The 26206-nt window shown below is 42.6% G+C and overlaps 1 protein-coding gene and 1 pseudogene across 1 annotated transcript in view; one reads left to right on the top strand and one right to left on the bottom strand.

The window, feature by feature from the left end:
* The first annotated feature begins 3878 nt into the window (after positions 1-3878).
* CA5B (carbonic anhydrase 5B) overlaps positions 3879-26206 on the top strand; it is a 92203-nt gene continuing 69875 nt past the window's right edge. The window contains exon 1 of the mRNA XM_037986358.2: positions 3879-3978. The gene's annotated coding sequence lies outside the window, so the exon portion shown is untranslated. The remainder of the gene's footprint in view (positions 3979-26206) is intronic.
* LOC140710712 (uncharacterized) lies at positions 11625-14390 on the bottom strand (annotated as a pseudogene).

Raw genomic sequence — 26206 nt, 5'->3', positions numbered from 1 at the left:
TCACAATCAGTATTTGGCTTTCTTTCTTTCTTTCCTTTCTTTCCTTTCTTTCCTTCTTTCCTTCTTTCCTTCTTTGTTTCCTTTCTTTCCTTTCTTCTTCCCCTTCCCTCCTCCTCCCCTCCCCTCCCCTTTTCCTCCGCCTCCATCTCCTCCTTCTCCTACTCCTTCTTCTTCTTCTTCTCCTCCTCCTTCTCCTTCTCCTTTCTTGACAGATTCTTGCTCTGTCACCCAGGCTGGAGTACAGTGGGGTAGTCTCGGCTCACTGCAACCTCTGCCTCCCAGGTTCAAGTGATTCTCCTGCCTCAGCCTCCCAAGTTGCTGGGATTATAGGCGCCCATCACCACGCCCAGCTAACTTTTGTATTTTTAGTAGAGGGGGGTTTTACCATGTTGGCCAGGCTGCTCTCGAACTCCTGACCTCAAGTCATCTGCACGCCTCGGTCTTCCAAAGATCACAGACGTGAACCACCATGCCCAGCCAATATTCTGCTTTCTATCTCTATGAATCGGACTACTCTAGGCACCTCATATGAGTGGAATCATACAGTATTTGTCTCTTTGTGACTGGCTTATTTCACTGGGTATAATGTCCTCAGAGTTCATCCATGTTGTAGTGTGTGTCAGAATTTCCTTCCTTTTTAAGGCTTAATGATACTCCATTATGGATAGACCACATTTGTTTATCTATTCCTTACCTTTTGGCTTTTGTGAATAACGCTGCTATGAACATGGGTGTACAAATGTCCCTTTTTGTTCTTTTGGGTATATGCCCTGAATGGGCTTTCTGGATGATCATTGGACTCACTTTTCAGTGTATGGAAAAATTCCCTTCTCTTTTTTATGGACGTTTCCTTCTAGTATAGGTAATATTTTTTTATTAACAAATACATATATCTCTGTGTACAGATTTTGTAATTGGTATAGAAGAAAGGGCATGAGATGAAATGAAAGCTTTACCAGAAATCTATTTTCTGTGTGTGTATGTGTTGAATAATGTACTAGTTTTCCTCTGCTGGCCTACTTTGCAAATAACTTCTATATTAAATAGTAATTCTATTTAATTACATTTTAAAATATAAGATCACAATACAGAGCAGAAGGATAATTAGGCAAGAAAAACACATTTTATATTTGTGGCCACCTAATAACATGTATGAATTTTATCATTATGTATCCAACATTTTCTGAGCGGCAACTATGTGCAAGGCACTGCACAAAGTGCCAGGAGTACTAATTGTCAACCACCCGAAGGGCAAAGTCTAGTGAAGGAAGAATACTTGAAATTAAAATTATAAAGCAAGTGTGATTTGAAAAATGTTTCTAAAAGGGCTATGGGACCACAGAGTAAGGCGTGTGATACAGACTAAGAGGAGTCTATGATGATTTCACTAAGGAGGAGCCATTTATATTAGGTATTAAAGGATGTATGGAAGTTTGCCAAGAGGATTAGAAGGGCATTCTGGACTGAGGGAATGTTGTGCAAAGGCAGATGTGATAGAATGTTCAGGAAATGACAAAAAAAAAACAACAAAAAACAAAATGATGCGGCCAGAATGTTGAATGTGTGTTGTGGGGAGAGGCAGTGAGATGTGATCATCGAAGCATAATAGGGTAGATGGAGGGCAGGCTCATCAGAAACTAGTTATTTGTAAACAAGAGAGTGGCATAGCATGATTTTGTCTAATTAGCCAGTTATTTTATGTTTTTAGATTAACCCAGGCAACAATGCAGGGCCACAAGTTGAGATTAATCCAAGTGATAGGTGGTTGGAGATTAAATGAAGGCAATAGAAATATAGAAAATAGCAACTTTTAAAAAGCATTTCTGAAATAAAAGCAACAGAACTAGGAGGTGACATCCTCTTCCAGAGAACAGAAAGCAAAGTTAACCAAGACCTTGAGGCGTCTCACTTAGGAGACTTGGGGGAATGGTGATGCCAGAAAATAAGTTCATGAGTGGTGGACAAGGAATGATTTGTAGAGAAGTTATCTTAATCCATTTGTGTTGCTACAAAGGAATATCTGAAACTGTGTAATTTATAAAGAGGTTTACTTGACTCATGGTGCTGTAGGCTGTACAGGAAACATGCTGCTCACATCTGCATCTGGTGAGGTCCTCAAACTGTTTCTCCTCATGTTGGAAGGCCAAGGGGAGCCAGCATGCAGAGATCACATGGTAAGAGGCAAAGGAGGAGGTACCAGGCTCTTTTCAGCAATCAGTTCTGTGACTGGACGCGATGGCTCACACCTGTAATCCCAGCACTTTGGGAGGCCAATGCGGGAGGATCGCTTGAGGCCAGGAATTGGAGACCAGTCTGGGCAATATAGTGAGACCTTGTCTATACAAAAAAACATTTTTTAAAAAAAAAACAAAACAGAACAGCCAGGCATGGTGGCACATGCCTGTAGTCCCAGCTACTTGGGAGGCTGAGGTGGGAGTGTCACTTGAGCCTAGCAGGTCAAGGCTGCAGTGAGTCATAGTTGTGCCACCGTACTCCAGCTTGGGTGACAGAGTGAGACCCTGTCTCAAAAAAAGAAAAAACCTAAATCAGTTATCTTGGGAACTAAGAGTAAGAACTCACTTCCACCCAAATGGCACCAAGCTATTTATAAGGGATCTGCCTGCGTGATCCAAACACCTCCCATGAAGCTCCACCTCCAGTATTGGGGAGCAGGTGTCAACATGAGACCTGGCAGAACCAAACAGACCATATGCAAACCATAGCAAAAGTATAGGGAGATCATAAGGAAATATAATTGCTTCTTATAACTTTTTTGTAATTTAGGTTTTGTTTAGTTTGTTGGTTTTGCTTTTTTTTTAATAGGATCTCACTTTGTCACCCAGGCTGGTGTGCAGTGGTGCAGTCATAGCTCACTGCAACCTTGAACTTCTTAGCCCAAGTGATCCTTCCGTCTCAGCTTCCCAAGTAGCGGGGACTACACAGTTGCGTACCACCATACCCAACTCACTGTAAAATTTTTTGTAGAGACGAGGTCTCACTGTGTTGCCAAGGCTGGGCTTGAACTCCTGGCTTCAGGTGATGCTCTTGCCCCAGCCTCCCAAAGTGCTGACGTGAGCCAACGCACCTGGCAGTAATTTAGTTTTAAATGTAATATCAACAATAAGAAGAACATTTTAAGTGGTCATCTCAAAGAAGTGTGTCTTCAACTTTTTTTTTTTTTTTTTTTGAGACGGAGTCTTGCTGTGTCACCTAAGCTGGCGTACAGAGGCACGATCTCGGCTCACTGCATCCTCTGCCTCCCAGATTCAAGCAATCCTTCCACCTCAGCTTCCTGAGAAGCTGGGATTACAGACACCCGCCACCACGCCTGCTGATTTTTGTATTTTTTTTTTTTTAGTAGAGACGGGGTTTCACCATGTTGGCCAGGCTGGTCTCAATCTCTTGACCTCAAATGATCCACCCACCTTGGCCTCCCAAAGTCTTGGGATTACACATATGAGCCACTGCACCCAGCCAGTCTTCAAGTGTTGTCTAATTCCTATAAGGATAATTTATTTTTCTCAATATAAACATTTTCTCTCCTTTAAATGTAAATGGATTTTAGATGTTAGTATTTCATGGAAAGCAGAATGGGAACGAGCAAATGTTGATCCCTTACTGAAATGCGACTCAGTTTGCTATATGAATTTTTTTTTTTCTCCCTAAGTCCTTTTATTCCAAAGAAATATTAATTGCTGTTCTTGCCTAAATTTCTTCCTGATCTTTGTTTCTATCTCATTTTAGATTGTCATATGCTTTTCTTGGTGGCTTTACTTTGGGTGAAGAAATGTGTTTAAATGTCGTAGGTTGATTGAGGCTGTGGGTTTATTCTGGAGAGAGTCTGTGTAGTCATGTGTTAACCCTCTTTCCATGGTGTTTCAGCTGCACTTAGTGCATTGGAATGCAGTCAAATTTGAAAACTTTGAGGATGCAGCACCGGAAGAAAATGGTTTGGCGGTGACAGGAGTATTTTTAAAGGTAAAAAATACTCACCAGCTTTAAATGATGTGTTGTATTCTAGAATGAAAAGATAGAACATTATAATATTGTTTACTTTAAGAATATTGGGATCCATACACTGTAAGATAAATAGTGCTTGAAATACAGGAGGATTGTTAAGGATATATTTTAAATGGCATGAAACTGTGCCGTCCAATAGAGTGGTCACAAGCCACATGTGACATTTGAGCTCTTGAAATGTGGCTGGTGTAACTTAGGAAATGAAAGTTTAATTTACTTCTAATTCACTTAAATTTCAATTAAAAAACTGATATTCAATTCAGTTATTGAAAAACTTTTGGGTCGGACGTGGTGGCTCACACCTATAATCCCAGCTCTTTGGGAGGCCGAGGCAGATGGATCACTTAAGGCCAGGAGTTCGAAGCCAGCCTGGCCAACATGGCGAAACCCCGTCTCTACTAAAAATACAAAAATTAGCCAGGCGTGATGGCAGGCGCCTGTAATCCCAGCTTCTTGGGAAGCTGAGGCACAAGAATTGCTTGAACCCACAAGGCAGAGGTTGTAGTGAGCCAGGATCGTGCCACTGCACCCCAGCCTGGGCGACAGAGCGAGACTCTGTCTCCAAAGAAAAAAAGAAGAAAAACTTTTAAGAATGTTTGGAACCATTTGGATATGTATATATATGTTTTCAAGTATAAATTTTTTTAAATCTAAATATAGATCAAGTATTTTGATGAAAAAAGTAGCATCCAAATTGAGATGTGCTGAAGTATAAAATACACAACAGATTTTTAAAACTTAGTATGGAAAAAACATAAACCATCTCAGTAACTTTCCTTACTGATTACGTGTTGAAGTGATAATATATTGAATATATTTGGTAAAATTATATTATTAAAAAGGATTTCATCTATTTCTTTTTACTTTTTAAATGTGGCTACTAGAAAATTAATTACCTCTGTGGCTTGTATCATACTTCTGTTTTTAAGCACTGGTATAAAAGGATAAAGGCGAATAAATAAATAATGGTTAAAATGTAAAATGTATTTTAGGCCAGGTGTGGTGGCTCACGCCTGTTGTCCCAGCACTTTGGGGAGGCCAAGGCGGGCAGATTACTTGAGTCCAGGAGTTTGAGACTGCCTGGCCATCATGGCAAAACCCCGTCTCTACTGAAAATACAAAACTTAGCTGGGCGTGGTGGCTGGCACCTGTAGTCCCAGCTACTCGGGAGGCTGAGGCAAGAGGATCACTTGAACCCGGGAGGCAGGGGCTGCAGTCAGCCGAGATCACACCACTGCACTCCAGCCTGGGTGACGGAGTGAGACTCTGTCTCAAAAAATAAAAAAATAAAAAAGAATACATTTTAAACAGAAGAATGTATTTTAAACAGAAAGATAAAGGCAGATAACTCTAGGAAATCCTCATGAAGGCAACTAATATTTATGAGTGCTAAGTGAGTCCATATTTGCCAAGTACTTAGTTTATCTTTCTAAGAACTCTCTGATGGCAATATTGTCTCCATTTTTCAGATGAAGAAAGTGAAGCTCAACGAAGTTAAGTGCTTTCCTGCTAGGTCACACAGCTAGCTAATGGAGGACTGGGGTTAAAAATCCATAGGCCACACTCTCATGGGGCCACTGAGTTCTTGCAGGTTCGGTAGCTGCAGGCTTCCTGCATGCTCCCACCTTTAATCTGCACTGGAGGCTGAGTGTTTTAATTGCCTGGGATTTGTTTTAATCAGGTATAGTAAGACATGCAGACATGGGAATGACTGTCATGAAGGAAGAAGTTGATCCTATTCCCAGATCCCTAGAAGCTGGAGGCATGACACACCGTGCAGGGCCACATAAGGAAGTACCAGGGTTGGTCAAGAGGCAGAGAAAGTACGGGGAAAATGCGGGCAAGAGCTTTTATTGTGTTTTCAGTGGGAAGGAACAGGCGAGGCAGGGTATGCAGGCTTGGGATTGGCTACTTCGAATAATTTCAGAGTGTTCTGTGGCCTAGGGGGCTGTCCCCACTTGGCTGATACCTGACCGTGGGGTGATTGGTGCAGGAGAACAGTGGCCCTGGTGTAAGAGCCTGATAAAGTAGATGGTAGGGCTGTAAGCTCTGGATTGCACATGAAGGGCGCTCTTGCAGCTGTCTGTTCTCTCTGGGAATTAGCCAACCTTGGGAGGGACAGTGCTTGTGGTGTCCCCAGTTGTCAAAGCATTAAATACAAAAGCTATTAATAGAAAACGTGCTTTATATACTGAGGCTCCTGGAACATGCCCTTGAGGACTTAGGGGTCTGTGCCGAAAGCCTGGCCTTCATGTGCTGTAGCCTGTTTGAAGAGCTTCAGCCTCCAGGGTCCCTGTGGGCCAAGGCTTAGAAAGGCCGGGGGAGGTGAGTGGAGCAGGAGCACCTTTCCCTGTGGACTACAGGCACAACTTCAGACAGCCTGCTCATGTGTTCTGTGTCCAGTTTAATTTGGCGATGTTTATAACATTCTAAATTGCCAGTTTCAGCAGTTTCAGACTGTGATTTGTTTTTAGATAATCACCAGATGGTCATTTTTAATTCATATTTCATTCCAATTCTACAGTGAGATGTCCGTTGTTTTTAATGTTTTCTCATTTGTTGTTGTTTAGCTAGGCAAACATCATAAAGAGCTATAGAAATTGGTGGATTCCATACCATCAACTAAGCGTGGGGTAGTATTTTTCCTAAATTGCCTGAAATATATTTTATGTTTCAATCTCAAGAGTGGCGACATTACCAAGGCACTTTGAATTGGGAAGTTTAACTAGGGGAACTGTATTCCGGTTCTCTTTGAACATTGCCTTAGAAGGAGACCTGTAATTTATGAATGACCCTGGCCCTGGGTCACATTGCAGGTGACAGAGGTGATCGTGTGGGTGGGCCAATGAGCTTCCTGGTTTTGCTGCAGTGCCGCTGAGGACTTGGGGACTCAGGAACATATTGCTGTCCCCTCCTCTGTTCCTGACACTGCCTCCTTCTAAGTCCTTGTGAACAGACCCAGAGCAGCCTTCTTGTCTGTAACTGTCACCCACAGGCAGGGAGCAGAGAGCAGGTCTACAGAAACTTGCCTTGTCCAGCTGGAAAGAACAATGACCCACATCCTTCAGGTCGGATGCCTTTGTCCAGCCCCCCAAGATTATTTCTTCTGTATTCAGAATCTCAAAGGGCTGTGCTCTGGAGGCCCATATATTCTCTCCTCCCTTTATTCCCCCACTGTATCCTTCTGGTCCCCACCTCTTTCCCCCTCTTTTCCTCTCCATTTCCCTCTTTCTTCCTCTCTCCCCTTTTAGTACAGAATTCTGGCTCCTCCTGATCTGCATTTCATTTTTTTGTTTCTATCAACTTTTACTTTAGATACGGGGGTACCATGTGCAGGTTTGTTACATAAGTATGTTGCATGATGCTAAGGTTTAGGGTACAGATTCCATCACTCAGGTAATGAGCACAGTACCCAATAGGTAGTTTTTTAACCCACCCTTCTCTCCAGTAACCCCCAATGTCTATTGTTCCCATCTTTATATCTGTGTGCTGAATGTTTAGTTCTCTCAAGAACATGCAGCACTTGGTTTTCTGTTCCTGCATTAATTCGCTTAGGATGGTGGCTTCCAGCTGCATCCATGTTGCTGTAAAGGACATGATTTCATTTTTTTTTTTATGGCTGTGTAGTATTCCATAGTGTATATATTATCACATTTTCTTTATCTAGTCCACCACTGATGGGCACCTAGGTTGATTCTATGTCTTTGCTGTTGTGAATAGTGTAACAATGAACATATGAGTGCCTGTGTCTTTTTGGCAAAATGATTTATTTTCCTTTGGGTTTATACCCAATAATGGTATTGCTGCATTGAATGGTAGCTCTGTTTTTAGTTATTTGAGAAATCTCCAAACTACTTTCCACAGTGGCTGAACTAATTTACATTCCCACCAACAGTGTGTATGCATTCCCTTTTTTCCACAGCCTCACCAACATCTGTTGTTTTTTGACTTTTTATTAATAGCCATTCTGACTGTTGTAAGAGGGTATCTCATTGCGGTTTTGATTTGCACTTTTCTGATGATTAGTGATGATGAGCATTTTTCATGTTTGTTGGCCACTTTTATGTCTTGAGAAGTGTCTGCTCATGTCCTTTGTCCATTTTTTAATGGGGTTATTTGTTTTTCTGCATTTCATTTTAAAAGGAAAATTCTCAGTCTCCCTTGAAGAAGTGAAGCCTCCTCCTTTATGCGCTGGCCACTGTCTAATACCTCCCAACAATACTTAGAGGAGACTACCTGCTGGAGCCTCACTAGAATTGAGGGATCAAATGGTTTTGGTTGTTTTCCCACTGGGGAATATTAAAAATACACAGTTAATTGCAGAAACAAAGGCTGGGCATGATTCCATCCTAAGCACCTCTGGACCACTGCTGATCTCCACATACTCCCTGAGAACCATCACCTCGTCGTCTGATTCCTGAGTGGTTTTCACTACTAAATAATGACTCAGTAACCCAATCTCTTGACCAGGACGCTCTCATGGAATTTGGGTCATTTGGCACTTCCTGCCTGGTGCCCACCTGTCTAGACCTAAGTAGGTCCAGTATCTCCCTGGTCCAGCCCTGTCTGAGTCCATCACCTGGATCATTAAGAAGCAGCCAGTCGAGGTTGATCATGATCAGGTACATTCTCTCCACAATTTTCATCTAAGGAAATCCTCGTCTCCCCTTTTAAAACAAAGCTGGGCTCAGATGTGGCATCAGTTTTAACATGTTGTAATGCTTATGCATTTTTATTGAAGTGTACCAATGTCTTATCTCAGGTTGGACATGAATTTAGAGGTATTTCAAATCAGCGAGAGAAGAGTTAAAGTGACATGTGTTTATTATACATGCATTGTGTAGTAGATTCTCTATGAAAATTAATACCCTTTTAAATAAAAAAAGAAGGCTGGAAATGGGTGTATTCAAAACCCTTTAAAATCCTTAAGGGAGTTTTGCTATAGAATCTCAGGGTAAAGACAGACTCCAGCAATATTCATCCAGAAATTTTCATGTAAGTCAGTTGTTTGAAACTTGGAATTTATTTTTCTCTTAGAAACTAAATCTAAGTAGTGGTCACTGCATCAGCACACAAAATCCTGTTTAATTCATAAACTAAACTGTAATAATAACAGCGTATACTTGTTCATATTGGATTTTTATTGACTAACAGCTTCCAGCCTCTTTTTTATGCAGCCAGGGTAACAGTGATACCAAAACCTATCAAAGATTAGACCATCCTGCCGGGCGCGGTGGCTCAAGCCTGTAATCCCAGCCCTTTGGGAGGCCGAGACGGGCGGATCACGAGGTCAGGAGATCGAGACCATCCTGGCTAACAGGGTGAAACCCTGTCTCTACTAAAAAATACAAAAAAACTAGCCGGGCGAGGTGGTGGGCGCCTGTAGTCCCAGCTACTCGGGAGGCTGAGGCAGGAGAATGGCGTAAACCCGGGAGGCAGAGCTTGCAGTGAGCCGAGATCCGGCCACTGCACTCCAGCCTGGGCAACAAAGCGAGACTCCGTCTCAAAAAAAAAAAAAAAAAAAAAGACCATCCTACCCCCAAAAAATAACAATAGGCCAATATCTCTGAAAAATATGTAACAACAACAACAAAAAAAGCTAAATAAAATACTAGAAATAGAATCTAGTAGTGCATTAGAAGAAATATATACTTTGTCCAGGTAGGGTTTATTCCAGTAATCCAAAGAGGGTTCAGTACTAAGAATGATATACTTACGATTAATGGATTTCATCCTGTCAACAAATCTATATGATCATTTCCATAGATTTCCTAAAATACATTAGATAAAACCCACCATCCCTTTAAAAAAATTTTTTTTAATAAAACAGAAATGGAGAATTCCCTAACTGGATGAAGTAGATTTATCTCAGCTCAAAAATAAATAGTATGTTTAATGTGGAAAGGATATCATTAACTCCATGATTATTAGTATACTAAATGCTAAATTTAATTGAATTAACCTCTTGCAGGAGCCAATAGAGTTAGACCAAAAAAGATAAAGAACATTAGAGAAACACTAAAAACTCCTACAAAGATAATTCAGCAATTAGTGGAGTACCATGTCAGTTTATAGACATCAATTCCTTTGACACATGTAACTCAACAATCAGAAGACAGAAGAAGGAAGCCTATTTATAATAGAAACTGAAAAACTAAAATGCTGTTGATAAACAACATAAAATGTTAACAAGAAAACTATAAAACATTTCTGAGGGACACAGAAGACTTGAATTTATAAAATTCATGCCCTGTTTTTAAATAGGAAGATATCATAAAGACACCTTTGATGTCAATTCTCCTTAAGTTGTGATTCCATAAATTTAATATGGTTTTAATAAAAATACCAACAGAATTTTAAAACTAGATATAGTACTTCTAGAGTTCATGTGGAAAAGCAAATAAGCATGAATAGCTGGAAAAATTCTAAAGGAGAAAATAAGGAATGATTAGACCCATAAGGCTTTAAAGCCGCAATAATTAAATAGTATGATACTAGCACATGAATAGAAAGATAAATCAAAGGAAGAAAATAGTTCAGAAATATGGCCAAGTACATGAGAATTTACTTTATGATAAAGATAGCATCTCAGCTCAATGCAGGAAAAGATAAATCCAGTAAATGGTATTGGGGGACAACCGAGCAGGCATTTAGGAGAAAAAGTTGGACCCATCGTTCAATCCTGACAAAAATATATTCCAGATGGAACAAAACTTTAAAGGTAAAAAAATGCCATAAAAGTACGAGGGTAGGAAGATTCTTTCATACATCCAAATGGAGGAAGCTTTTCTAACTATAAATCAAAACCCAGAAGTAATCAAGAAAACAACCAGCAATTAGACTACATACAAAAATTTTAAAATCCTTTCTGATGAAAATCACCATAAACAAAAGATAGATGACATACAGGGAAAACATTTGCAACTCTGTTTACTCATTCAGCTACTATTTATTGAATGCCTACTGTATGCCAGCTACTCTTCTAGGTGTTTGAGACATCATAGTGAACAAAACAGAGAGTTAATTGCTTTAATATATAAAGAGTTTCTAGAAATCAGTTTTTAGATAATCAAGAGCTAACGGTATAAACAGACAGCTTACAGTTAAGGAAACAAGAAGCCCAATACCATGTGAAAAAATTTTCAACCTTATGAAAAGCGACGAAACAAGATGAAACTACACTGAAATACAAATTTTCACGTATCAGATTAGCAGAAACCCCAAAATTGTACTGGTACAAGTGTGGAGCATGGGCAGCCTCATGTGTTACTGGTAGGTGGTAATGACACATGAATAAAGATGTAAGAGACTAAAAAGTATGTTGTTTTACTAACAGTTAATTACAATGTCAAAGGAAGATACAATGCTAAGTTGGTACTATTGTAGTAGCTATCAGAGGGCAATTTACCAAACAGCAATTTAGCCTACACATAAACTGCAGACCTAAACAATAATACATATACATAATTATTCTTTGCCCCATTGTTTGCAAACAACCTAAATACCAGTCACCTCTATGGCATTCCTCCTCCAAAATTTGTATCCCCCATCTAAATCATGAGAAAAGACAAAACCAAACTGAAAAAGGACTTCTACAAAATACCTCACCAGCCCTCTTCAAAAGCATCAAGGTCATGAAAAACAAGGCAGAAAAACTCAAGAGTGGAGGAGACCAAGAAGGAGTAGGTTCTGGAGAAGACAAAGGACACTGGGGCGGTCTAAATAAAGTCTGGAGTTTACTTAATAGTATCAACCCAATGTTAATTTCTTAGTTTGATGAATGCATCGTGATTATGTAAGATAACGTTAGAGGAAGCTGGATGCAGGGTCTCAACCTCAGCACCACTGACATTCAGGGCAGATCATTCTTGGTTATGGGGACTGTCCTGTGTATTGCAGGATGTTTAGTTGCATCCCTGCCTTGACTCACTGGATGCCCATAGTACCACCTCCGGAGGTTGTGACAACCAAAAATGTCTCCAGACATTCTCCACTGTCAATTGCAAACTCACCCCTTGTTGAACACCAAAAACACCAATGATATACATTAACCCCTAATATCAACTAACCAATAAAATGCTGTACCTCTTAGTGTATGAGAAGAAGAAACACATCTTCAATGTCTATGAGAATGGCTTTTAACTAATCAACACCTTGATTAACCAGTAGAAGGCATATTTAGTGGTGATTCACTTATGACTGCCTGTACCTCACCACGACAAAATTGTGGTTTGTCAAGAGAGTCTTTAGTCACAAACAGAATAAACAACCACTGGCTTATGTTGCAAAAAGGATATGGGAAATTCTATAGACATTGGAAAGAAAAAATACATTAAAAGAAGTCCACACCAGGCGCAGTAGCTCATGCCTGTAATTGCAGCACTTTGGGAGGCTGAGGCGGGCAGATCACCTGATGTCAGGAGTTCAAGACCAGCCTGGCCAACATAGTGAAAACCCCGTCTCTACTAAAAATACAAAAAATTAGCTGGGCGTGGTGGCAGGCGCCTGTAATCCCAGCTACTTGGGAGGCTGAGGCAGGAGAATTGCTTGAACCCGGGAGGCGGAGGTTGCAGTGGGCCAAGATCACACCATTGCACTCCAGCCTGGACAAGAGCGAAACTCAGTCTCAAAAAAAAAAAAAAAAAAGTCTATACCCACTCTGATGCCATTATCTTGAGACGTCTTAGATATGAATAAAATCCATTCCAATCATTATGAGAACCGTCTTTAGAAGAAAATTATACCATAGGAATATCTCTAGATTTTGAAAATCATATACCTAGAGATCATTCCATAAATATGGAGTCAGGCAAAAAACCAAAGGAATTCGTCGGTGAGTGTTAGGAATCTCATTCCCCCACAACTACTGGCTGACCCCAACCCTGCATTGCAAAACACTTGGCCCCCTCTGACCTCAAAAAGCATTTAGTGCTTCCTCGTTAAGCTCTATTTAGTGTTTTTACTATTCACCCATCTTCCTCAGTCTGGACCAAATCTATTGCCCGATCTTCACATTGGTTGCGACGTTTTTGTCTCTTCCCAATTCTGGCATTCCAGAGGGTCAATAGGTTCCTTCTGCACGTGCTTTTGAGGGAAGTGTCCCCCCAAAAAATTGTTTCACACTACCTTGAACAGAGTCTAAACTTAAGCACTACAGTTACTAAGCAGCCTTTGGATTCTTTGTTTTTGAAGTTAGATTTTTTCAGCTATTAGTGGAAAGTGTGCCTCACTCTACTCCAGGATTACCAATAGAAATGAAAGGACAGAAATGGCATTAGTGTTCAGAGAAGATGATCCATACATGGCTGTATGAACACTGAAAATTACAAGAGGGTCAACATAAAATCAGCATTACAGGTACTAAAACATAAATCCTGATGGCTTTCACCATTTTCTTAAGAGCAAAATTGCAAAAAGTGATATTAACAGCCATCCTAGACGAATATGAGTAAATGATTTGTTTTTCCTTAAAAGAGCATCCAAGTGTATTGTAATCGTTTTCACACTGATCAAAGAGAGCACCCTTCTGTCAACAGGTATCTCTGGTTTTCAGGACCTGGCAGAAATTCTTCTGTGTTCTGCCTTTAAAGGTCAGGTACAAAAAACTAGAGGTAGCTGCCAGGCCCCTTTGCCCAGAGCTAAGTGTCTGGGACACTTAGTGAGTGGGAAGGATTGAGGCTTGAACCTCCTTGGTCGGCCAGACAGCATGGGGCACCACCCGCCCGTTCTGCAGCTGCGTGCCGCAAAGCTCTGGCCTGGCCGTGGCCTCCTGCCCCATGCGACACTTGCTGGCCAGACCATACCCAGCACACGGCGCCTCGTGCACTTTCCGACATTTTGATGCCAAGGGTCGCTGGTCACTGAGCACTGACATTTGATCTCGGACCCTGACCGCAGATTCCGGAAACTTCTGGCACCCCAGTGTCTACTGAAAGGCCCCACCCACTGCCCTGCTCTCATGGGCAGCTACCTGAGCCGCTTCCTGGGCTGGCTCTGGGCCAGAAAGCCGCGCCCTTCCTCAGCCCCCTCGTCCAGGAGAACTGCAAGGTCACCTACTTCCAAGGGAAGCAGTGGGTCCGCACCCGGCCCCTCCCCACCGCTCCTCCCAGCTGGGACTACCCCCGCATCCATCCGCATCTGGAGAGAGATGGTCCCCGCCCCCATCCACCTCCGGAGATGGTCCCCCAGGCCTGGAGGTGCTTTCCCAACAGGTCGCCGCTGCTGAGCAACATCAGGCCTGGTTTCTCCGAGGCTCGCATGGCTTACGTGAAGCGGTGGCTTTGGACCACCACTCCCCCAGCCTGTCCACAGCCTGGTGACTGTGAACATCACCCCGCTGGAGCGCAGAGGGAGCCCGACGCCCAGGCCATCTGCCTTCAAGCCTGTGATGAGAAACGGAGTGGCTCGTTCCTTTGTGCCCAGGTCTAGGCCGCTGAGCAGAGGCCCCCCCCTCCCAGGCAGCGTTGTCTCAATCCTCCCTGGCGGCCGCCTGCCATGCTGCAGGATGTGCGGCTGCCAGGTGCCCGGTCGCCGAGTCACCGCAGGAGCGCTGGGCCTGCGGGCAGCACTGCCCTGACGCCTCAGGCTTGCCTGCGCCTGGAAGGAGGTTCGCCAGGGCGGCCATGAGCCTCTGAGCACACCCAGCCTGCTGCCCAGCTCCAAGAGTCAGGCCCCTGCCACCACCTCCTGAGCCTCCAGCCCTCAGCGCCTTCACCCTACTGACTGTGGTTCCACCCCCACACCAGCCACTGGCCCCACCAGGGCACTTTCCACTGCTCCAGCCAACCACTCAGCGAGCCCCAGGCCCACCTCTCCTCTCCCTTAAAGCCCTTCCCTTTTCCTTGCCCATTCGCCCCTGCCCTCTCCCTGGGGACAGAAGGCATGCTTCTCCCCACTTTCGCCAGTTTCTGCAATAAAATATTTGTTATTGTTAATAATAGGTGTCTTTATTATAGAGATTGTCATATGCTTTCTTTCAAAGACGACACCATGGTTTCTCCAGCTTGGCACTATTACTTGGGCCAGATGGTTCTTGTTGGTGGGGGAAAGGGGGCGGGGGACGCTGTCCTGTGCATTGCAGGGCCTTAGCAACATGCCTGGCCTCTCACCTCTAGGTGCCAGCAGCACACTCACAGTCCTGACTATCAACAGTGGCTCCAGGCGTTGCCAAATACTCCCTGGGAGGATAGAGAGGTCAGAAGTCATACTGGTGGAGAACCACTGAGGATCAGTGACCTCTAGTGGCAGAAACAGGCAAGCCTAGTCCCCCAAAATGTGCGGTTTTGTAATACATATCAAAGACGCAGGGACAAACCAAATGAAGTGGCGCATGCTGGACAGAAAACATTTTCACCAGTTTTCTAGAATGCTTGGGGTGTGAATGATTCCTGTGGTCTGGTCTTACCAGCAATCAGGAAATGCAAAATTGTTACAAATGAGCTACTATTTTAAACTTTTCAAACTGGCAACAATTTAAAAGTTAAATAATACCAAGGGCTGGTAAAGACGCATGGAATTGGAATCCCAGGTGACGCTGTAGAAGCAAGGAGTCCAGCCACTCTGGAATGGCGTTTGGAAGTGATTCCTAGATCAGAAAATGCAGCTACCAGAAACCCTGTGGCACACACACACAGACACTGGTGAGGATGTTCTTTGCCGCACTCGTCATCATAGCAGAGAATTGAAACAACCCAAATGTTCATCGGTACAGGAATAAAGTAAATATAGTATATGCTGTCGAGGGAATACTGTTTCACAGATTAAAGGAAAGAAATAAGCCAGGTGCAGTGGCTCACAACTGTAATCACAGCCCTTTGGGAGGCTGAGGCGGGTGGGTCACTTTGAGTTTAGGAGTTTGAGACCAGCTTGAACGATATGGCGAAATCCTATCTCCACAGAAAAAAGTACAAAAATTAACCGGGTCTCGGTGTTGTGCGCCTGTAGTCCCAGCTTCTCAGGAGGCTGAGGTAGGACACTCGCTGGAGTCCAGGCGGCAGAGGTTGCAGTGAGCTGAGATCAGCCACCGTACTCCAGCCTGGGCGACAGAACAAGACTGTTTCAAAAAAAAAAAAAAAAGGAAAGAAATAGTGCAGGGGTTTCTCAACATCAGCAGAATCAGACCAAATAACTCAGTGTTGCGAGGATACTCTGCATTGTAGGATGTTTAACAGCAAACCTGGCGTCTGTCTACCAGAGATCATTAGGACTACCAGCAGTTGTGACAATAAAAAATGGCTCCAGGCCTATAATCCCCGCAATTTGGGAGGCCAAGGCAGGCGGATCACTTGAGGCTAGACTTCGAGACCAGCCTGTGTAACATGGTGAAACCCTGTCTCTACTAAAAAATACAAAAATTAGCCAGGTGTGGTTGCACATGCCTGTAATCCCAGCTACTCAAGAGGCTGAGACACGAAAATCACTTGAACCCGGGAGGCGGAGGTTGCAGTGAACTGAAATTGTGCCACTGCGCTCCAGCCTGGGTGACAGAGCGAGACTCTGTCTTGAAAAAAAAAGAAAACCCAACCAACCAACCAAAAATGGCTCCAGGAGTTGCCAAATATCCCCTGAAGCACAAAGTCACCCACTGGTGGCAACCACTGAGCTAAGAGCTACATTTTTTTAAAAAAAAGGATAAATCCCAAAAAAGTACTTTCAAATGAAAAAGATTAGAAGTATTTTGTGCAGCACAATGCCATTTATTCAAATAATATATTTTATTACATACTATAGTGCTTATAATTCATATTTATATTTTGTTTATATATATAGCAATTGTTCGTTAAATATGAATTAAAATATTCATAAAATTGAGGTATTTTGAAATGTTAATATGTAATATATTCTATGTTAAGTTTCATATAAATATTTCATCATATAAATTACATAAAACATACAAGATAATATTTCTGGCATGATAGAGGAGGGCAGAAACCAGGTAAGAGGTAATTTGGATACCTTACTCATATTGATATTTTTATCTAAAGCCTCTTTAAATACTGTTCAAACATGAATTACATGGTATTCCCCTTTAGAGAGTCATAGAATATAGCCATAAACTAAAGCAAATTCCCTTCTCATGGAGCTTGCTGTCTAAGGGGTTGGAGACAGAAGATAAACAAGTAAATGCATACACTGCATACTGGTGGAGGGTAGGAAGGCAAGTGCTATAAAGAAAAATAGGGAGGGTCGCATTAAACTCAACCCAACTGGGGCCCCAAATACTCTCCTTGTCCCAGTTACCATGGAACGACACTCTCTTACTATGTATGCAGGTTCATCAAATGTTTCAGTGTTTTCTTTGGTGGCAACTCATACTTTAATAGAGTACCTCACAAATAAAATGAAGATATTTTATCTACTTAGAAATAAAGATTCCCATAAGATTTAAATTGTTGCTGAAAATATTAAACCTTACATTTTCAATGGAAACAGTTTCGGTTACACACAAAAAGTCCTGGACTGAAGCTCTAAAAATCTAGCTTTTAGTCTGAAATTTTCCACTTCCCCATCTCTGGGATTGACAAGGCGTCGCAATGTGAATGAGGTACAAGAAGGGACTTGGGCTCTGTGTGCATCAATGGTGACACTTTTGGCATTTTCGGTGGGATATTCCTTGTTATGTGGGACTGTTCTGAGCCTTAGACAACATTAATTATTTCTAATCCCCACCCTCTAAATGCCATAGCACTCTGCAGTCATAGATATAGCTCCAAAACAACCCTTCGACATTTCTGGATGCTGAGGCGAGAAAGACTTCTAAATCTTTGACATTTATTTTCACACTCCACTTGCCTGCTTCTTGCCAGAAATTTTCTAACAACCATCTATAGTTACTTATCAAGAGCTGGTAATTATTCATTCATTTATTTGGGCTACATATTACTTTCTTCTTGTGAATTATTTCACTTTTAGAAATTGTATTCTTTGTGTAGTTTTAGAGTTTACAGAATGATTAAAGGTCTTTGAAATGCTGTCTTGCTCATTTGACATAGGTTTTTGTGGGCATTAACCCCAAAGCTGCTTTCCACAAGACACTTCTGAGCTGTCAGTTGTATTAAAATATAATAGTGTGTGATAACACGAGTCCATAAATTGCTTGATACTCCTCCCTCCAGGAGTGAAGCTTAAGTCTCCTTCCCTGAGTATAAGGGTTTAAAGATTCCCTTCTGACAGTTACAGTTTGGAAAGGGAAACGTGGCAGGCACCACGTGATGCAAGGGATCAAGGTGAACTTAACAGTGAAGTCATGTGCGTATCAGGAACCCTGACACCATATGCTGAGAAGGGCACTTCACCTCATTTTCTTCCCCAATAATCCCTATGTTCTGGCTAAATTATGAGAAAACAGCAGATAATATCCAGTTGAGAACTTTTACAAAATACCCAGCCAACCCTCTTCAGAAGCACCAAGGTCATGAAAAATAAGGAAAGACTGAGAAACACAGAGTTGGGAAGACTAAGGAGGAGGAGATCTAATCTCCTGTTGTAATGGATGCATCGTGGTTAGGTATAATAATAGCATTAGGGGAACTGGGTGAAGGGGCCAGAGCAGGCTTTCACAACCTTGACATTTGGGGCCACCTCATTGCTGAGGGAACCATCCTATGCTTTGTAGGAAGTTTACCAGCATCCCTGGCCTGCACATGCCAGCAGTACATCCCTTTCACCATAACCCCCTACCTGGCCAAATTGTGAAACCCAACAGTAAGTACCTCTGTATAGTTCCAAATGTTCTGGGGTAGGGAAAGGGCGCAAATTGCCCCAGGTTCAGAACTGTTGTTACACAGGAACTCTGTATCTCTGCAACTATTTTTTGAATCTAAAATTATTTTAAATTATGACATATATTTGTATATGTATTGATATGGTTTGGCTTTGTGTTCCCACCCAAATCTCATCTCAAATTGTAATCCCCATGTGTCAGGGGAGAGACCTGGTGGGAGGTGATTGGATTATGGTGGCAGTTTCCCCCATGCTATTCTCATAATAGTGAGTTCTCATGAGATCTGATGGTTTTTTGTTTGTTTTTTGTTTGTTTGGCTGGAGTGCGTTGGTGTGATCTCAACTCACTGCAACCTCCGTCTCCCAGTTTCAAGCAAATCTCCTGCCTCAGCCTCTCAAGTAGCTGGGACTACAGGTGCATGCCACCATGCATGGCTAATTTTTGTATTTTTAGTAGAGACAGGGTTTCACCATGTTGGTCAGGCTGGTCTCGAACTCCTGACCTCAGGTGTTCCACCCTCCTTGGCCTCCCAAAGTGCTGAGGTTACAGGTGTGAGCCAAAACGCCCAGCCAGATCCTATGGTTTTAAAAGGGGCTCTTCCCCCTTCCCTTGCCTGCCACTATGTAAAAACGTGGCTTTGCTTCTCTCTCGCCTTCCACCATGATTGTAAGTTTCCTGAGGCTTCCCTAGCCATACAGAACTGTGAGTCAATTACCAGCATCCCTACTTCCTTTATAAAATACCCAGTTTCAGGTAGTTCTTTATAGCATTGTGAGAACGGACTAATACATGTGTATATCTATAAATTGATATATAGATGTATTTTAGCAAGAGCTAAGCAGTTATTGAAAAAGTTGCCTAGGCACTATAAATTAAACTACAGATAATGACATAAAGCACTGGATAAATTACAAGTTCTGATTGGCGTCATTGATAATGACATAACAGCTAGAAATATACTTCAAAAATAATGAGATATATTCAAATGCAAGATACTGGCACCTGCCAGGTGCAGTGGCTCATGCCTGTAATCCCAACACTTTGGGAGGCTGAGGCAGGAGGATTGCTTGAGCCCAGCAGCTTGAGACCAGCCTGGGCAACACGGTGAGACCCTATCTCTACAAAAAAAAATTTTTTTTAACTAGCTGGATGTGATGACATGCACCCATGGTCCCAGCTACTTGGGAGGCTGAGGCAGGGGGATTGCTCAAATCCAGGAGGTTGAGGCTATAGTGAGCCATGATTATACCACTGCATTCCAGCCTGGGTGACAGAATAAGACCCTGTCTCAAAAAAATTTTTTTAAAATACATTGGCACCCATATGTTATAAGAATAGTCTTAGTAATTATTCAAAATTTTAAAAACTTAGCTTTTTTCTAGGCATCCAATGCACTGTCCATTGCATGACAGAGCCAAAACTTAGCTTTTTTCTGTATTCACATGTTTCATATGTTCGTTTTTATGCCATCCACTATATTAATGCCTTCAGTAGCACCATTTCTGTCGTTTCTTACAGGACTGGCATTAGGAAAAAAGGTGAATGATTTTACTTGCTTAGGGTCTTCTTTAATGGAAGAATACTAAGCATCCCTCCTACAAGATGGTGCTGCCAAGAGAAGTAAAATCTCGGATTTTAAGAAAACAAAAAAGTTACCTTGGGCTCAATAAATAGCAGTCATAGAAATATACCTGTAGAGATGTGTTTAGATTTTGTTCACATACAGGCAGTTGAACTAGGAATTAATAAGCCCACTTCCCACAGTAGCAATGTTGTGGGAAGGGGACCAGGGGAAAGCCTAGCCCTGCTCTGAAGGCAGCAAAGGCTGTATATGAAGATAGAGACACACTCTGGGCTGGCGCTTCCTACTTGCTCGGATGGTGCTTTCAGAAACTAACTGATGTCTTGGCTTCCCCAAGAGTAAGAAACCGAGGTCCAACAAAAGCTAACACCCAGGCAATAGGGAGTTGCTTCTACTCTGGCCATTGTGTGCCAAGTCCACCATAGGAGCATCCTCCTATGGGACTGAGGCAAAAAAGAGGAAGAAATTGGGGGGATTTGGGGGGACACTGTTTTCTTGCATCCACTGCAACTCAGTAGACCGCTGATTTAAGAGCCAGGATGTTAAACATGCTTCATTCACTCACAACTGTTTACTAAGAGCTAACCTTGATTCGCCAATATGGTTAGGGATATGGTTAGGAAATGAGTTCCTACTACAGCGGCATTTAGATTCCGTGCCCCATCCCATGCAGGAATTTAGTGATGCTAAGACTCTTGAAAACCAAGACCAGAGTCTTGAGCCCACCAGAGCATTAAATACCAAAGTGGAAGCCAGTAACCCCCACGGTGGCAGAATTTGCACATAGTTCCATGCCCTGTGTGAGAATAGACCCAGGACATGGGGAGGACAAAGAGCTTCTAGATTTCACATGGCTTGTCTGCATTCTTTGTCAGGAGGGTCTCTAATCTCTGCCCTGATTTGAACTTCATGATCTCCAAGCAAAGAGCACCTGTTTTAATTTGATCAGTTGCAGGGTCACTAGGGAGACTATCAAATACTTTGTCCATCAGCAAGAAATAGATTTCTCTGTGCCCTGGGACATGAGGACATGAGGCCCAAGTGTTTCCTGTGCAGTAAGCCCCTGTATTCCCGAAGCTTGGCCAATGTGGACCATTCAGTAAGTGACTGTGAAATGAGTGGATGGATGACAAAAGGTTAACATCTCACTGTTTCTGGAATTTTTCCCCAAGAGACCCTGTCAAACATTTAGTTGTGTCGGAGCTGCATTAATAAATAAGAGAGGGAAGAAGGAAGAGAGATTACTTCCTTGAAACTTCCCCTACCCAGATACAAATATTCAGAGACACATTATAACAAAAACTATAGTGAAAGAAGAATCCTGAATATACTGTAGATTGAGGTAGCCAAAAGAAATTGTAAACATAAAGAGAGAAAATTTGTGCTAAAAGAGAAGTCACACGAAGAGCACAGCTCAGTAGTTAACTTCTTTAGCTATCAAAGGATAGACATTTCTTCTAATTATAAATTTTGTACAACTGGTGACTTCATGGTCTTTCTTCAGAATGTCACTACATTGAATGTCCTCCAAGATTTTAAGAGAATGAAAAATTAATCAATAAGCACTTACTCAGCTGTACATGTCTTTTAATAAACCAAAATACCATTGGTATAACTAAATAGAAATCCTGCATTTTCAAGGTGTTAAATGTAGATGGGTCTGATGAATTCACTTCAGTAATCATTTTGACCAGTTGTTTTTACTGAGAAATTATATTAACTCAGACACAAGTGTCTTCTTTAAGCAAATCACAAAAAAGAGGTAAAAGTGTTTACTCCCCTTCCTCAAGTGTGGGAAGCCCTGGTCTGAAGGTTTCTCTAAGAATTGGCTCCACTGCCATTTTTCATCAATGGCGCCAGACAGGGCCAACTGCCTCCAAAGAGTAGTAAGAATTGGGCTCTTGTTTCTGGAAATCAAAAGAACTAAATAGGCGCTGGGCTGCTGTTTTACAAGCACAAGACTGTTAATCCCCTTACCGTGGATACAACCGCACATTGTTCCTTTTTAGATCACAAGATTCATCCTTGAATAATTAGGTAGAGGAAGAAATCCATTATATATCCTACACCATTTAACTCAGAAAAAGAAAGCCATGCCTGAGCTAGACCTCTACCTCTCTTGCTAAAAATGATAAATTATCTAAAAGCCAATATTTGAGTAAACTAAGCAGTTGAATTTCCCAGTTGACCTGAGAAATAGTCAGGGGCCGTAGATAAATAAGAGAAGGAAGGAGAGAGAAAATTTCCCAGATGACCTGGGAAATGGAGTAAACTTTATAGCTTCCTTAGAAATTACTTTCAACATTGTAAAATCCTTGTGACATCGTTTTAGTAGATCTGGCCTAAATCTTATTATAATTAGTGGAAACACCCAATTTTTCAACCAACTGCAGAGTTGACATTTCCTATGTGAGTCCCAAGAAAACCTCAAATAGAATAACCTATAGATATTAGACCATTCTTCTATCAACTAAGTTTTTTCATCTACCATTCTACTTTGTTTGTTTGTTTGTTTGTTTGTTTGTTTGTTTTGAGACAGAGTATCACTCTTATCACCCAGGCTGGAATGCAGAGGTGTGATCTTGGCTCGCTGAAACCTCAGCCTCCCAGGTTCAGGCGAATCTCCTGCCTCAGCCTTCTGAGTAGCTGGGATTACAGGCATGCACCACCATGCCCAGCCAATTTATATATTTTTAGTAGAGATGGGTTTTCACTGTGTTGGCCAGGCTGGTCTCAAACTCCTGACCTCAGGTGATCCGCCCGCCTTGGCCTCCCAAAGTGCTGGGATTACAGACAGGAGCCACTGCACCCAGCCTATCTTGCATTCTACTTTTAAGGAAAAGCAGCAAATAACAAGAAAACCATTTAATGTAAAGATTTGTAAGTAGTCATTTCAAAAGAAGTGCCTTGTTGCTGTCACATTTAGTCCATCTTCAAGTAATTCTTATCTGGGCCAGTTTCTTGGGCATGGGACATGTGCAGTTACACAAGCCTGTGCTCTTAAGAGGGTCTTACCCATAGTTTAATATTCTGCTGTTGTAGTCTTGAAATTCTTAATGATTTAACAAGGGGTCCTCCATTTTCATTTTGCACTGGGCCCTGCAAATTACATAACCCATCCTGATTTCTACAACTATAGAATAGCACAATGGGAATTCCGTATGGATTAATAATATGTGACACTTATGGCTTTTTCTATATGCTTCCGAGTACTTCATATAAATTACTTCATTTCATTCGATGGTAAAATTCGTAGGTGCTTAACTTTTAATGAAAACAAAGTCAGATTCACTCTAAGGACTAAAAATTATATGTAGCATTACATTTTAAAGATTTTCAAATACATAATTTGTTGTGGAAATGAATTATTGTCATGAGGTATCCCCCACTAGATGGACTTCCTGTAGGATCAGGGGCCCTGGTCTTCTGTAGGGATGAGCAAGCTTTTCGGAAGGGCCAGGTGCTGAGTATTTCAGGCTTTTTCTGTCAGGACTACCCAACTCTGCTGTTCTAGCAAGAACGCAGTCTGCTGTGAGCAATAGGTACTCAAATGACCAAGCCTGTATTCCAATGACACTTGGTGTGTGGACACTGAAATTGGAATCGCAGATAATTTTCAGGCATCACAAATCTTTTTCATTTTCCAACTATTTAAAAATGTAAAAATCATTGTTAGCTTGTGAGCTGTATAAAAGCAGGCAACAGGCTGGATTTGGCCCACAGGCCATGCTTTGCTGACTGCTGATCTTAGCCCTCATTTGACTCTTAGTGCCCAGCACATAGCAGGCTTTCAGTAGAGGTCACTTGATCCTGTGGCTCCAGCCACAGCAATGTAGTTCCGTGGGCTGACCTCGTGGACAGCAGTGAAGGAAGAGGTTGATGTTGCTCACACTGTTCCTTTTGGGCACTCTGTCAGCTCCTTCTCCCTCGCCTCTTGACAGCATCTGGGGCAGATGGTGTGGCTTTCCTGTCACTTCCGGCTAGTAAGGCATCCAGGCCAGTCTAACCAAAGCTGCCTTCCTGCCTCTCACCTACAGCTTCTCTCCTTCCAGCAGTTCTGGCCAAAGCAGGGACCTGAGTGGCGGGCTCCCGCCATTTCCTCCGGGCTCCACTCCCTCCCTGCCTGTGTCCCCCCCTCCCATGCTTCATTCTCCTCGCTTAGGGACAGGAAAGCAAGATGGTGGGGGCATGAGATAGATAAGGAAAGGCCAAATTCTTCTTCCTGGACCAGGGCCCTTGTGGTTCCCCCTGCTGTGAGGGGTCCAGGCGTCCAGGCGGGCATCCAGATGCTCTCCACTCAGAATGCTCCTGTGGAGCCTTCAGGGGCCCCTCCCGGGACCTCTGCACTGCATCTTCCCCTAACATGGGTGACATGCTCTGACCGACTTCCTCCACCCCATCTCAGCTCTGCCTCCAGGGGTGTACACCTCCAGCCTCACTCTGCTGCCTTGCCTTGCCCTGTCTCACTTAAGGACATGGGCCCAATAGGCAATGACTCCATCTTGTTCCCTTCCAAAACCTCTGTTTGGCCCCAGGAATATATTTAAGTGCAGACTGCTCAGAAAACTGCCCTTTCTCTCCCCGGTCACAGGCGCTCAAGCCAGCCTTCCACCATGAGACTTCAGCTACGAGGCAGCCGCTAGCTTCAGAGTATCTTCAAGTTTTCTGAAATATTCATAGAATAAGGAATGAGAAAAAAAATAAACAGCCAATGTCCAAGACCCCTGAATCCATCTTTGGAAAGGATAATTCTACTGTGTTAGTTTCCTACGGCTGCCATAACAGATACCACAGACTAGATGGCTTAAACAACAGAAGTTAATTTTCTCATAGTCTGGAAACCGGAAGTCTAAGAGCAAGGTATCAGCATAGTTGGTTTCTCCTGAAGCCTCTCTTTTTGCCCTGTAATAGCTGTTCTCTCCCTGTCTTCATGTGATCTTTTTCTGTGCACGTCTGTGTCCTAACCTCCTCTTCTTATAAAGACAAAAGTCAGATTGGATTAAGGCTCACCCTCATGACCCCATTTTACCTTTATTACCCTTTTGAAGACCCTATCTCCAAATACAGTCACATTTTAAGGTACTGGGGTTTGGAACTTCATATGAATTTGGGAGGGTGGAGGACAAGATTCAGCTTATAACAGCTACCCTCCAGAATATTCACTCAGTCTCACTTTGGAACCAAAAGACCTCTGGAAGGCAGATTTAAAAGCTAACCCATTTGCCAAGCTACTGGTGTTTTCCATCCACCCACCACACTGGAGAGAGGTAGTCTCTTTGCAGAGTTATTTTCAATCCCATCTTGCATTATGTAGTGCCCTTTCCCATAGGAAAAGGCTGTTCACGTAGGCGTGCAGCTTCCTTTATGTCAGTGCATGTGGAATCCAGCCCAGCACCTGAATTGCATCCTAAACACATCCTGCTTCATTAAGCGGCCCTCATCACTCATCGCCCTGACAGCCAGTATTGCTGGAACTCATACTGCCTGGCAGCAAGATCAGCGTGTCCCTCCATGCAGGGCACCTGGCCAAGAACCAACTCTTCCTGCCTGGAACACTTTCCCCCTGGCAGGCTCCTTTTTGTTAATCCAGTCCCAGCTTAAATGGCACTTCCTCAGAAAGGCCTTCTCCTGACCACCCAAGAAGTCCCCCCCATCCCACCCCACTATATCATATCATTATCAAGGTAGTTAGTAGTTCTTTTCCTTTGTAACATGGTTTACCATCAATTTCTCCATTGGTCTACAGATGTCATGAAGAGCATTTCCTAAGGACACTCAAGTTGTCCCTTGTATGTTCCAATTTTGGCTTGGGAAATTTTGTGCACCATAGGCCTAACAACAGCCATCATTTATGTCACTGTGACCTATGCAGTTGGCTGCTA

The sequence above is a fragment of the Chlorocebus sabaeus genome, chromosome X (assembly GCF_047675955.1).
Source record: "Chlorocebus sabaeus isolate Y175 chromosome X, mChlSab1.0.hap1, whole genome shotgun sequence".
NCBI classification, from domain to species: Eukaryota; Metazoa; Chordata; class Mammalia; order Primates; family Cercopithecidae; genus Chlorocebus; species Chlorocebus sabaeus.
The sequence above is the reverse complement of the archived record's forward strand: the minus strand, read 5'-3'. Positions and strand labels throughout refer to the sequence as shown.